General features: G+C 35.6%; 1 protein-coding gene across 2 annotated transcripts in view; it reads left to right on the top strand.

The window, feature by feature from the left end:
• Positions 1–12,209, top strand: part of FILIP1 (filamin A interacting protein 1) — a 303,731-nt gene that overhangs the window by 20,153 nt on the left and 271,369 nt on the right. For both annotated transcript variants that reach the window (XM_058734498.1, XM_058734499.1), the window contains exon 3: positions 3,267–3,376. The gene's annotated coding sequence lies outside the window, so the exon portion shown is untranslated. The remainder of the gene's footprint in view (positions 1–3,266; positions 3,377–12,209) is intronic.

Genomic DNA, 12,209 nt, shown 5'->3' with positions numbered 1-12,209 from the left:
TATTACAATTTTTTTTCATTAAAGAATTTTGAAAATAAGAGATGCAGAAAAAATTTATATTTCAACACTCAAAGGGAAACACTGAGCTGTTCTGCTCTCTCCCACTCGCTCTCCTTTCCTTCCACTTTCTCTCTCACCCTTCCTTCCTTCCTTCCTTCCTTCCTTCCTTCCTTCCTTCCTTCCTTCCTTCCTTCCTTCCTAAACAACCCATAGTTGGAATCATACTATAAATATAATTTTGTTATGTTTAACTTATAACCTAAGCATTTTCCACTTATTCCATATTTCTCTATTTCTTTGAAATGATATACCTCATTTGGGGTACCTGGGATTAAGCGTCCGACTTTGGCTCAGGCCATGATCCTGTGGTTCCTGAGTGCGAGCCCTGCATCAGGCTCTGAGCTATCAGCTCAGAGCCTGGAGCCCCCTTCAGATACCCTGACCTCCTTTCTCTGTGCCTCTCCCCCACTGGCACTCTGTCTCTCTCTCTCAAAAATAAGTAAATGTTAAAAAAAAAATTAGAAAATAGAAATACCTCATTTTATTTAGTAATAAAGGGGAGCAGAATTTACCTCCCCAAAATATGAGGATTATTTTAGCTAACAGCAATCAAAACCCAGCAGATTCAGGGAAAAGCTTTTACTTCCCCCTCAACTGCCTAAATTTACATTGCAAAGGGGTCCTATACCACTAAGAGAGCTATTTCCACAGATACCTTTTTCTCTAAGAAACTTATCTGCATAACAGGACAACCTTTGCTCTCTAAACATCTCCTCTGCCTTGCTGTGAATGGCCATCCTTCCCTTTGTATCCCCAATTGTACCTTCCCTTTGTACCCCTTTCCTTTTGCAGGATGTTATATAAACCTCAATTACCTAGTTGCCCTTTGAGTTTTCATATTTTTATGGGGTTCCCATATATACATAATTTTGTTTGTTTTTCTCCTGTTAATCTATCTTAACAACAATTTAATTATTAGATCAAAGAACCATAGAAGGGAAAAAAGGAAAAGTTTTATACCTCTACAGTAACTTCCTTTAATTATTTAGTATGAATATTATTTCATCTTTTGCATTCATGTTGAATGCCAGCTCCCCCAAAGCAGTACCAACATAATCTGGTGATAAGGCAAACTTGAATTTATTGCTTACCTCAGTGAAAGAGACCACTATCTTGACAGAATCTTAGCATCTCAGAAAGATGAGAGCAGTTTGGGAGATTTATAAGACTTTGGGGGGACCTGATTTTTTTTTAAAGTTTATTTATTTATTTTGAGAGAGAGAGGGCACAAGCAGGGGGGTGGGGAGAGAGAAGGAGAGACAGAGTCCCAAGAAGCTCCATGCCATCAGTGCAGAGCCCAATGTGGGGCTCGAACCTACAAACCGTGAGATCATGACCTGAGCCAAGATCAAGAGGTGCCCTTTGGGGATCTGATTTAAAGTGAATCCTTTAATAAAAGGGCTTGACTAAGATAAGGTAAGAATCATATGATAGTTTAGGATTGATTAGAATATAGGCAAGGTGAAACTTTGAGGGTAAAGTTTTAGAGACTGGAAGAGAAAACAGTTATTTGGTCTCACCTATTTAAAAGTTGAACAGTCTGATGTTTCTGTAAATGTGCTTGCAGGACATCCCAGAAATGAACAATAAAGATATTTCCAATTCTTATCTTCCAAGAATTTCTTAGAATAGTAAAGTCATGTTGATGAAAACAGTGGAATAATAAAGTGATGTTAGTGAGGACAACTGAATAGTAAAGTCATGTGGGTATGGATGTTTTTGTTTCTCAATATATAATAATACAATGAACGTATTTATAATTTTTTTTTTGTAACCAAGTGTTTTTTCCTCTGAATAGATTTCTAGAAGTAAAGTTAGGGAGTTCAGGGTGCTCAATGAACATTTTTTAAATTGTTGAAATTTATTGCCAAATAATTTCCTGACAGTGTTATACTACCAAGTTATTCTCTAGTGCCCTTGATATATTAAAAAAAAAAAAACAAAACACACATTTAGAACACTAATGATACATATTTGACATCTTTTAAACTATTAGTATATTTACCTTGTTTTAAGAATCAGACTCAAAATAGGAAATCATAGGCAAGCAAATTATATGGGAAAAAAGTACACTATTACTGTATTATTATCATCACTTTTTTTTTTTCAACGTTTTTTTTTTTTTTTTTTTTGGGACAGAGAGAGACAGAGCATGAACGGGGGAGGGGCAGAGAGAGGGAGACACAGAATCAGAAACAGGCTCCAGGCTCCGAGCCATCGGCCCAGAGCCTGACGCGGGGCTCGAACTCACGGACCGCGAGATCGTGACCTGGCTGAAGTCGGACGCTTAACCGACTGCGCCACCCAGGCGCCCCTATCATCACTTTTTATTGAGATATAATTGGCATATAACATTATGTTAGTTGGTGTACTAACACCATGTTAGTTGGTCAGGTGTACAACATAATGAATCGATGTATGTATATATTGTGAAATGATCACCACATACGTCTAGTTAACATTTGTCACTATACATAATTACAATTTTTTTTCCTGATGAAAATTTTTAAGATATACTCTTTTAGCAACTTTGAAATATGCAATACAGTATCAACTGTAGTCACCATGCTGTAAATTACATCCTTAGAACTTATTTATTTTATAACTGAAAGTTGGTACCTTTGTCCCCTTTCACTCATTTTCTCACCACTGCCACTGCCTCCTCCTCCCCACCCCCCCACCCCCCACCCAGACAACCATCAATATGTTCTCTGTAACTATGAGCTTGTTTGTTTTGTTTTATTTGTTTTTTAGGTACCATATATAAGTGGAATCATATGGTATTTATCTTTTTCTGTTTGATTTATTTCACTTAGCCTAATACCCTCAAGGTCCATCCAGGATTTTCTTTTCTTATGGCTGAGTAATATTATATATATTATAACTTCTTTATCTGTTCATCTGTTGGTGGACACTGGGGTTTTTCTATGTTGTGGATATGGTAAATAATGCTACAGTGAACATGGGGGTGCAGATATCTTTTTGAGTTCCTGTGTTTTTGTTTCTTTCTGGTAAATACCCAGAAGTGGGATTGCTGGATCATATAAGAGTTCTTTTTTTAAATTTTTTTGAGGAAACTCCATGCTATTTTCCACAGTGGCTGAACAAATTTATATTCCCACCAAAAGTGCATAAAGTTCCCATTTTCATTCTTGCCAACACTTGTTATTTCTTGTCTTTTTGATGATAGCCTTTTTTTTTTTAAGTAGGCTTTATGCCCAGCGTGGAGCCCAGTGTGGGGCTTGAACTCAAGCCCCCAAGATCAAGACCTGAGCTGAGATCATGTGTCAGATGCTTAACCAGCTGAGCCACCCAGGTACCTGGATGATAGCCTTTTTAACAGGGGTGAAGTGGTATTTCACTGTAGTTTTAATTTGCATTTACATAATGATTAGTGGTGCTGAGCACCTTTTCATGTACCTGTTGTCTATCTGTATGTCTTTGAAAAAATTTCTATATAGATCATCTTCTCAGTTTTAATTGAGTTGTTTGTTTTTTTACTATCATATGAGTTTTTTAAATATATTTTGGATTTGCAAATATTTGCATTCATTCAGTAGGTTGCATTTTAATTTTTTTTTCAACGTTTTTTATTTATTTTTGGGACAGAGAGAGACAGAGCATGAACGGGGGAGGGGCAGAGAGAGAGGGAGACACAGAATCGGAAACAGGCTCCAGGCTCCGAGCCATCAGCCCAGAGCCTGACGCGGGGCTCGAACTCACGGACCGCGAGATCGTGACCTGGCTGAAGTCGGACGCTTAACCGACTGCGCCACCCAGGTGCCCCAAGTAGGTTGCATTTTAATTTTGTTGGTGATTTCCTGTATTTTGCAAAAGTTTTTAGTTTGATGTATGGTTACCTTTTTGTTAATTTTATTTTGGTGATATGGGAAAAAATTATATCAATTATCTACTGCTTTGTAACAAATTACCATGAATCTTAGTGACTTAAAACAAGAATGATTCATTTCTCATAATTCCACGGGTTGACTGTGAGGTTCTGTTTTACATGACATAGCTGAGATTCTTTATGTGATTTTATTTATCTGGGAGCTCAGCAGAGTATGGGATGTCCAAGATGACCTTTCATCCTTTAGGATCCCAATACAGCCTCCAATCATTCAATGGTCCAACTCAATTTTGTTTCCAGAATGGCAAATGACCTCCAAGAAAGAGTATTCCAAGAAGAGTGGTCCCAATATGCAAATCCTTATCAAACCTTTGCTTGTATCATTCTTGCTAATGTCTCATTCGCCAAAGAAAGTCATATGGTTGAGGCCAGCGTCAATGAGGAGAGGACTCCACAAGGGCATGAATATAGCCAGTCATATTCAGTGGGGGCTTCCAAGATAAGAGTGTATCACAAATACTTTCTTGGTTTTTTATATAGAAAGGTTGCTTTTAAATTATTTCTTTCACTAGTTATGAGGGCATTTTCTACCTTTTAATTGGGTATTTTTATTTTTTTCATTTGACAATTACTGGCTGATATCATTTGTGGTTTTCTTATTGATTTATAGGAACTTCCTGCAAAGTAAAGAAATAGCTCCCTTTTTTGGTCATCTTTACTATTAAATTTTTTTTTCCTAGTTTGTTACTTTCTTTTATATTTCAGTTTACTTTTCTAGGTGCATTTATTTTTGAGTAGGCTCCACACCCAGTGTGGGACTTAAACTCATGACCCTGAGTTGCATGGTCTACTGACTGAGCCAGCCAGGTTCCCCTAGGTACATTGTTTTTATATTTTCAATATTATGTTGTTTATATGTCAGATATTTGACAAATGCTTACTCTTCTCTTTTTTTGTCCTTTGGTATTGATTTTTTTAAGACTCTAAAATTTAATCTTTTTGAATTTTATTTGGGAATACAGGGTGAGGTAAACACAAATTGACTTTTTTTTTTCAAAATTCACAAATTGCCATGATTTCTTTGATATTTTTCTTTTTCATTGATTTGTAATTCTTCCTATATCTTATATTAACCGTTTGTTTGTTTGTTTGTTTGTTTGTTTGTTTTTTAAAGTAAGCTCCAGGCCTAACTTTGGGCTTGAATTCACAACCCTGAGATCGAGAGTAACATGTTCTATTGACTAAACCAGTCAAGCTCCACCTTATATTAGATCTTATAACAAGGTCTATTCCTGTGCTCTCCTGTTTATTCCATTAGTGGTCTTTTATTCCAATGTTATTCCTATACATTTAAGATTATTGTTTTCTATAATATATTTGAATTATTGGTATCAATTTGAATTATTGAATAAGGTATAAGGCTATCCTTATACCACCCCCTATTGCTTTCTATTCTTACCTAATCATAATACCTGATTTTTAGTATCATATTTTTTCAAGTTCTGAAAGAAAAATACCTTTTGAATATTGACTGGAACTATTAAAACTATGGGAAAACAGAGAACATAAGGTTTTAAGTTCACAAAAAATGTTTTTAAGAAACTGGAGGTTTTTTTTTTTTTTTTGAGCCTTCTTAAAAAAAAATCACTAAGTTTTAAAAATATTTTTCCTTTTTATTCCCCAAATGGCACCAGCTGTGCAGTTTTACTGCCAGCCAAAATGTTGTTTTCAACTTCCCCTGGAGGTTTTTCCTTGCACTCAATTTGTATGTTCTTCCTATTGTATTTGCCAACATGAAATGACAATGAAGGATATTTTATTTTATATGGCATATATACTGAATTATTACATGCATTATAATATACACTAAGTAAATTATATATTCTCTGAACAATGTTAATGTAAATAAACACAATGTTTTATCATTTAAAAAAATGTCTACTTATTTATTTTGAGAAAGAGAGGGAGGGAGCACATGAGTTGGAGAGGGACAGAGAGAGAGAGAGGGGGAGAGAGAATCCCAAGCAGTCCCCATGTTGTCAGCACAGAGCCCATTGAGGGGTTTGATCCCATGAATGGTGAGATCATGACCTGCATTGAAATCAAGAGTGGAATGCTTAACCAACTGACCTACCCAGGTGCCCTGTGTTTTTCTTTTTAATTAAGTTTTTTCCCTTTAATTTTATTTATTTATTATGTTTTTTTAGTTTTAATTAAGTTTTTAATTAAGGTATTATTTTAGTCTTTGATTTTGGTCAGTGATCTTTAAGACAAAGCAAGAAAAAAAATATTTTTTAACCCCTTTACTACTATGATTAAGATCTCTACAGCCAGTGCTAACTGGCTCATTGCCCACTTAGGAAGGAATAGTCTGAACATAAGAAAATCTTAAAACTATGACTTTATGCTGATTGGATAAACCTCTAGTTCCAATTGAACACATCAAGGTTTTTTCCGGTCTTCTCTCTTGCCATGTAAGTACTTTCTCCAATAGTGAGAAATCTGGCTTTCATTATTTTTAATATAAGTATTGATTGTCTCAATTGATTTATTTATTTTCCTATTGTGTCGTTCTCCCAATCTCATTGTCTCCTTCAGCTACCATCTCCATGCAGCCCCCACTCTCCCCATCCTGCATCTTTTGGTGCAAGTGTACACATGACTGATGAACCTCCTCATGGCTTTACCTTCCTGCTTTGCACTCTGTCTCCTTGGACACCGGCAGCTGATATGCCTCTGCACAACATCCCCTTAACCTCATCATTCATTACCCTGTGTGGAGAAGGGAAGTGAAAAGAAAGGAAAGCAGTGGGAAGGGAAAAGAACAGGAAAGGAAGCAAACAGGAAGGGAAGAAAATAGGGTGAGAAAGAAGGGAAAGAGAAAGTCAAGAGAAAAGTTTAAGGTCTTCATTTGATTTTTTTTTAATTTTTTTAAATTTTTCTTATTTTTGAGAGACAGAGAGAGACAGAGCATGAATGAGGGAGGAGCAGAGTGAGGGAGAGACACAGAATCCAAAGCAGGCTCCAGGCTCTGAGCTTTTGACACCGAGCCTGATGCAGGGCTTGAACCCATGCAGGGCATGATGTGAGATCATGACCTGAGCCAAAGTTGGACGGTTAACCGACTGAGCCACCCAGGTGCCCCAAGGTCTTCATTTGATTTTTAAGAAAGCTATAATTAGATCTATGAATAAACAGAACTACCGAACGCTCCAAAGGTTCTGGCAATAAATGGAATTCCAGTACTTGTAGTTTACCTTGTGTAACACTGTGTGTCTTTTACAGCCTTATTTTGTTGTTTGAGTGCTGCATTTGGGCAAGGAACACACTTTTAGTTCTTCTTGGTTAGTGGTTTCTGCTTGAGTTCTAATATACTGAGGCTTTATTGTTAAGGTTAGGCAAGGGAACAGTAGGCTGGGCTGAGATGGCAGTCTTTTCTCTCTAATCTGCTTTGCAAAGAACTGACTACACTCAAGAATTTGTACTCCCTGAAATGTTTTCCTTCTCTTCCTTTCTCTCTCCTTTCTTCCTTTTCTTCCTATGTTCCTTCCTTCCTTCCTTCCCTCCTTCCTTTCTTCTTTCTTTCCTTCCTTCCTTCCTTCCTTCCTCCCTTTCTTCATTTATTTGTTTTTTTGTTTTTTAGGCAGAAAGACCTTACTTGACACAAATTTTTAAAATATCAAAATAAATAAAAGATTTGATTATATTCAACAAGATGATCAAAAGGTGTGACTATTCCAAAGTATTAGAATCAATATAATTGACCTATTATAAAAAAGGGAAACATATTTCAGGGTTTTTTTAGTGAATTATCATTTGAGAAGGAGTTTTTTTATGAAAAGCTTGAATTGCAATTTAACAGTAGAGCGAATAATTCTTCTTTTGGGCCAACTAAATTCATTTGTCTAAATTTCTATATAAACAACTACAATAATACCCATTTTGCTTTTTTTTTTGTAATGGCATTTTGAAAAATCATTTTTTTTTTTTTTAAGTAGGCTCCAAACCTCACATGGGGCTCAAACTTAAAACCCTGAGATCAAGAGTCGTGTGCTCTACCAGATAAACCAGTCAGGCACCTTAAAAAATCACCAGCTATAAAGATAGCATGTGCTAGTGGCACCTGGGTGACTCAGTGGGTTAAGCATCTGACTTCAGCTCAGGTCATGATTTCATGGTTTGTGAGTTTGAGGCCTGCATTGGGCTCTGGGGTGACAACTCCAGAGCTTGGAGCCTGCTTTGGATTCTGTGTCTCCCTCTCTCTCTCTCTACTCATGCTCTGTCTTTCTCTCTCTCAAAATAAATAAATAAACATTTAAAAAAAATTTTAATTTTTGTTTTATGTTTTTAAATTTTTAATGTTTATTTATTTTTGAGAGGGAGAGAGAGAGACAGTGTGAGTGGGGGAGGTGTAGAGACAGAGAGAGAGAATCCCAAGCAGGCTCCCACTGTCAGTGCAGAGACTGATGTGGGGCTCGAACCCAGCAACCGTGAGATCATGACCTGAGTTGAATTTGGGCGCTTAACTGACTGAGCCACCCAGGCACCCCTAAATTTTTTTTTAAAAATAAAGATAGTATTTGCTATGTAATAATACTGCATTTGATACTTCCACAAAAAATATAATTCAGTTTCCATAGATAATTTCCCATTTGTTACCATATTTTACAATGTGTATAATTTTATTTTCAGAATATATACATATATATATATATAGTTTAATAAACTTATTTTACTGTGGGTAAACAGAAAAAATGTTTTCTAACTTAGTGCTGAATTTGAAGTTGAGTTTAAAATTATATTCAGTGAAGAAAAATAAGATTATTTTAAAAATCTAAGTTATAGATGTATATGGTAGTTTTATTTGTTTATCTACTTATTTATTTATTTAAGTTTATTTATTTTGAGAGAGAGAGAAAGTGAGCATGTGTGCTTGCAAGCTGGGGAGGGGAGGGAAAGGGAGAGAGAGAGGGAGAGAGAGAATCCCAAGCAGACTCCATGCTGTCAGCAGAGCCCAATGAGGAGCTTGATCCCAAGTGAAAGATCGTGACCCAAGCTGAAATCAAGGATTGAATGCTTAAATGACTGAGCCACCCAGGCACCCTGAGATGTATATGGTAGTTTTAAAAAATCAAATAGTTCTGTGACGTGAAACAATACTCACCTGCTGTTTTATCAGTTCCAGTCAGAATTCCTCTGCCTGAAGGCAAGTACTTTCAAATTGTCTAGCTCTTTTCTCTGATATTTGCCTCCTTATATCTAAAAATCACATGTAAGCTTTTAAATTAATACTTAAGTTGATATTTTCTGTTGACTTGCAACTGTAAAAGATGATATTAACTCCTTTATCCAAATACTCCCTCACACGGACAGATATTTATTTCCCTTTAATATATTTTATTTCCCTCCCACCATTTTTAATTATACAGTAATTTTTGTTAGCTCAATTTTTAGTGTTTAAATTACTGTAACTTTATTCATGTGGAATGCCAGGATTATACTTTCTTTCTTTTATAATTTGTGTGTTTAACTTAACAATTGTTTTGGGTTGCTTAGTTTTAATATGTTTTTCACAAATATACCCATAATTTTGTTATAAGTGGAATTGTCAGCGTAATATATTCATATACCTCCCCCCCACCTCTGTCCTCAAATTGTTAGTTCATGGTCTTAGCAACAGCCCTCCTGGAGACCTCCATCTTCTGTTCCAGTCTCCATTGATTGTTTCTGGTCTTGGACTCAACTGTCAACCTGGGTTTTTCACTTCACTTCTTTCTTAGGGATTCCCTTTCTTTTTCTTGCTTTTTTTCCTAGATCCCAAATCTTCCTCATTCTTGGTTTATTTTTTTGTTTGGTGGAATACATCCTCCAGTAGCTTCTAGGGAAAGAGTGTAGTAGCTAGCCTCCAAAACGGCTCTCAGTGATCCCCAGTGACTTCTGAGATTGGTTATAAAAGATTATATCTTCCCTCTTGGGAAACTATCCTTTATGTCTCAGATTATTTCCTTGGTGGAAAATAAGCTGCTTTGTTTTGAACAGTCTTACAGAGAGGTCCATGTACAGCAGAGCTAGAATCTCCCATCGAAAGCCAGCAAGGAACTGAGATTTGCCAACAATGACATGAGTAATCTTGGAAGTACATTCTTCAGTCCAAGTGGAGCCTTAAGGTAACTGCATCTCTGGCTGACAGGTTGACTTGCAATCATAGGAGAGACCCTCAACTAGAACTTCCAGCTAAGCCACTCCTAGATTGCTGACCCACAGAAATTGGGAGATATTAAATGTTTGTTACTTTAAACTGTTACGCTTTAGGAGAATTTACTATGTGGCAATAGATAACTAATACAAAGGGTGAATGGAAGATAAGTTTTTTGAGATATTAAAGGTGTAAAAATGTATTTGATTTATCCTTGTACCTATTTGGAAGTTTGGCTGGGAACGTAATTCTAGGGTGGAAATGAATTTACCACAGAATTTCAGAAGTGTTACAGTTGCAGCTGAACAGTTATCAGTCATCTGGATTCTTCATTCTTTTTATATGTCCTCTCTTCTCCCACTTCAGAATCTCTGTTCTGAAATCCTATGATGACATATCTTTTCATTTATTATGCTATGGGATATATTAGCCTCTTTCAATTTAGAAAGTTGTGTAAAGTTTCCTGGAGTTATTTCTTTGAAAAATTTCTTTTCTCTTTTTTTCTGTTTTCTTTCTTTCTTTCTTTCTTTCTTTCTTTCTTTCTTTCTTTCTTTCTTTCTTTCTTTCTTTCTTTCTTTCTTTCTGAAACTCTTAATCATAGGCTGTTGAATCATCTGCACTGATCCTCTAATTTTCTTAATCTTTTTGATTTCTCATCTTGTTTTTTCCCTCCATGCTCTGGTAGATTTCTTCAACTTTATATTCCAACTTTTCTATGGAATTTTAAAAGTCTACTATCTTTCCCTTCCCTACAATCTTTCAATAAGAACCTTATTAGATAGATCAGAATAGGATTAATATTCTAGGGTGCATATTTTTATTGGCTGTAGTCAAGATGGTACAGTTATTTATCATTCTATGAACATTACTCAAATTTGGAAATGCCTACCATCTGGGATAGCACAGATCAAACTTCTGCTTCAGATATATATAGACTTTAGTGCTCTAATTAGATTATTTACATTGTTATTATTTTTTTTACAAGTCCAATCGTATAACTACTGTTAAACCAAAGGCTACCATGCTACGTGAGTTTGTTTGAACACTGGATGAAGTTGCTTTTCTAATTGTTAACACAAATAGGGAGAGGGTGATGAACTCAGTTAAGTCCTGTAAGATTTTAGGCAGCTGGGAAAGTATCAGCTATTCTACAATACATTTACTATTTTTGGTCCTTTTCATTTCTTCATACAGATCTGAGTTTCCATTTGATATCATTTTCTTTCAGCCTGAAGAATTTCCTTTAACATTTCTCACTCTCTATTTTAATGTTTATTTTATTTTTGAGAGAGAGACAGAGCACGAGCAGGGGAGAGGCAAAAAGAGAGGAAGACACAGAATCTGAAGCAGGTTCCAGGTCTGAGCTGCCAGCACAGAGCTGGATGTGGGGCTCCAACTCACAAAAATGTGAGATCATGACCTGAGCCAAAGTCAGATGCTTAACCAGCTGAGCCACCCAGGGGCCCCTCCTTTAACATTTCTTGTAGTATAGGTTTTCTGGTGGCAAACTCAGGTTTTATCTGTAAATATCTTCATTCTACCATCTTTTTTTATACCATTAAAAAAATTCAAGTATAATGAACATACAGTGTTATATTAATTTGAGGTGTACAATATAATGACTCAACAATTCTATACACTACTCAGTGCTACCATCATTTTTAAAGGATGTTTTCTATGTCTACTGAACATGGAATTGTAGACTCAATTCTAGTTTTATTTTTCTTGTAGCTATTTAAAGATGTCATTTCATTTTCTTCCTGTTTGCAATGTTCCTTATGAGAAGTCATGATAATTGTTGCCATTTTTCCCCTGTATGTAATGTATTTTTTTTCCTCTGACTGCTTTTAAGATTGTGTTTTATCCTTGGTTTTCAATAATTTGACTATGCTTTGCTGTGGTTCTCTTTTTTATTATTGAGATTTTTTTCCAGCTTTATTGAAATGTAGTTGACATACAACATTGTTGTAAATTTAAGATATATAATGTAATGATTCAATATACATATATATTGTGAAATGATTATCACAATAAGGTTAGTTAACACCTCCATCACCTCACAAAATTACTTTTTTTGTGTTTGTGATGATGAGAATATTTAAG

The sequence above is a fragment of the Neofelis nebulosa genome, chromosome 6 (genome assembly GCF_028018385.1).
Source record: "Neofelis nebulosa isolate mNeoNeb1 chromosome 6, mNeoNeb1.pri, whole genome shotgun sequence".
Taxonomy (NCBI): domain Eukaryota; kingdom Metazoa; phylum Chordata; class Mammalia; order Carnivora; family Felidae; genus Neofelis; species Neofelis nebulosa.
This window is presented reverse-complemented; position numbering and strand designations above follow the sequence as displayed.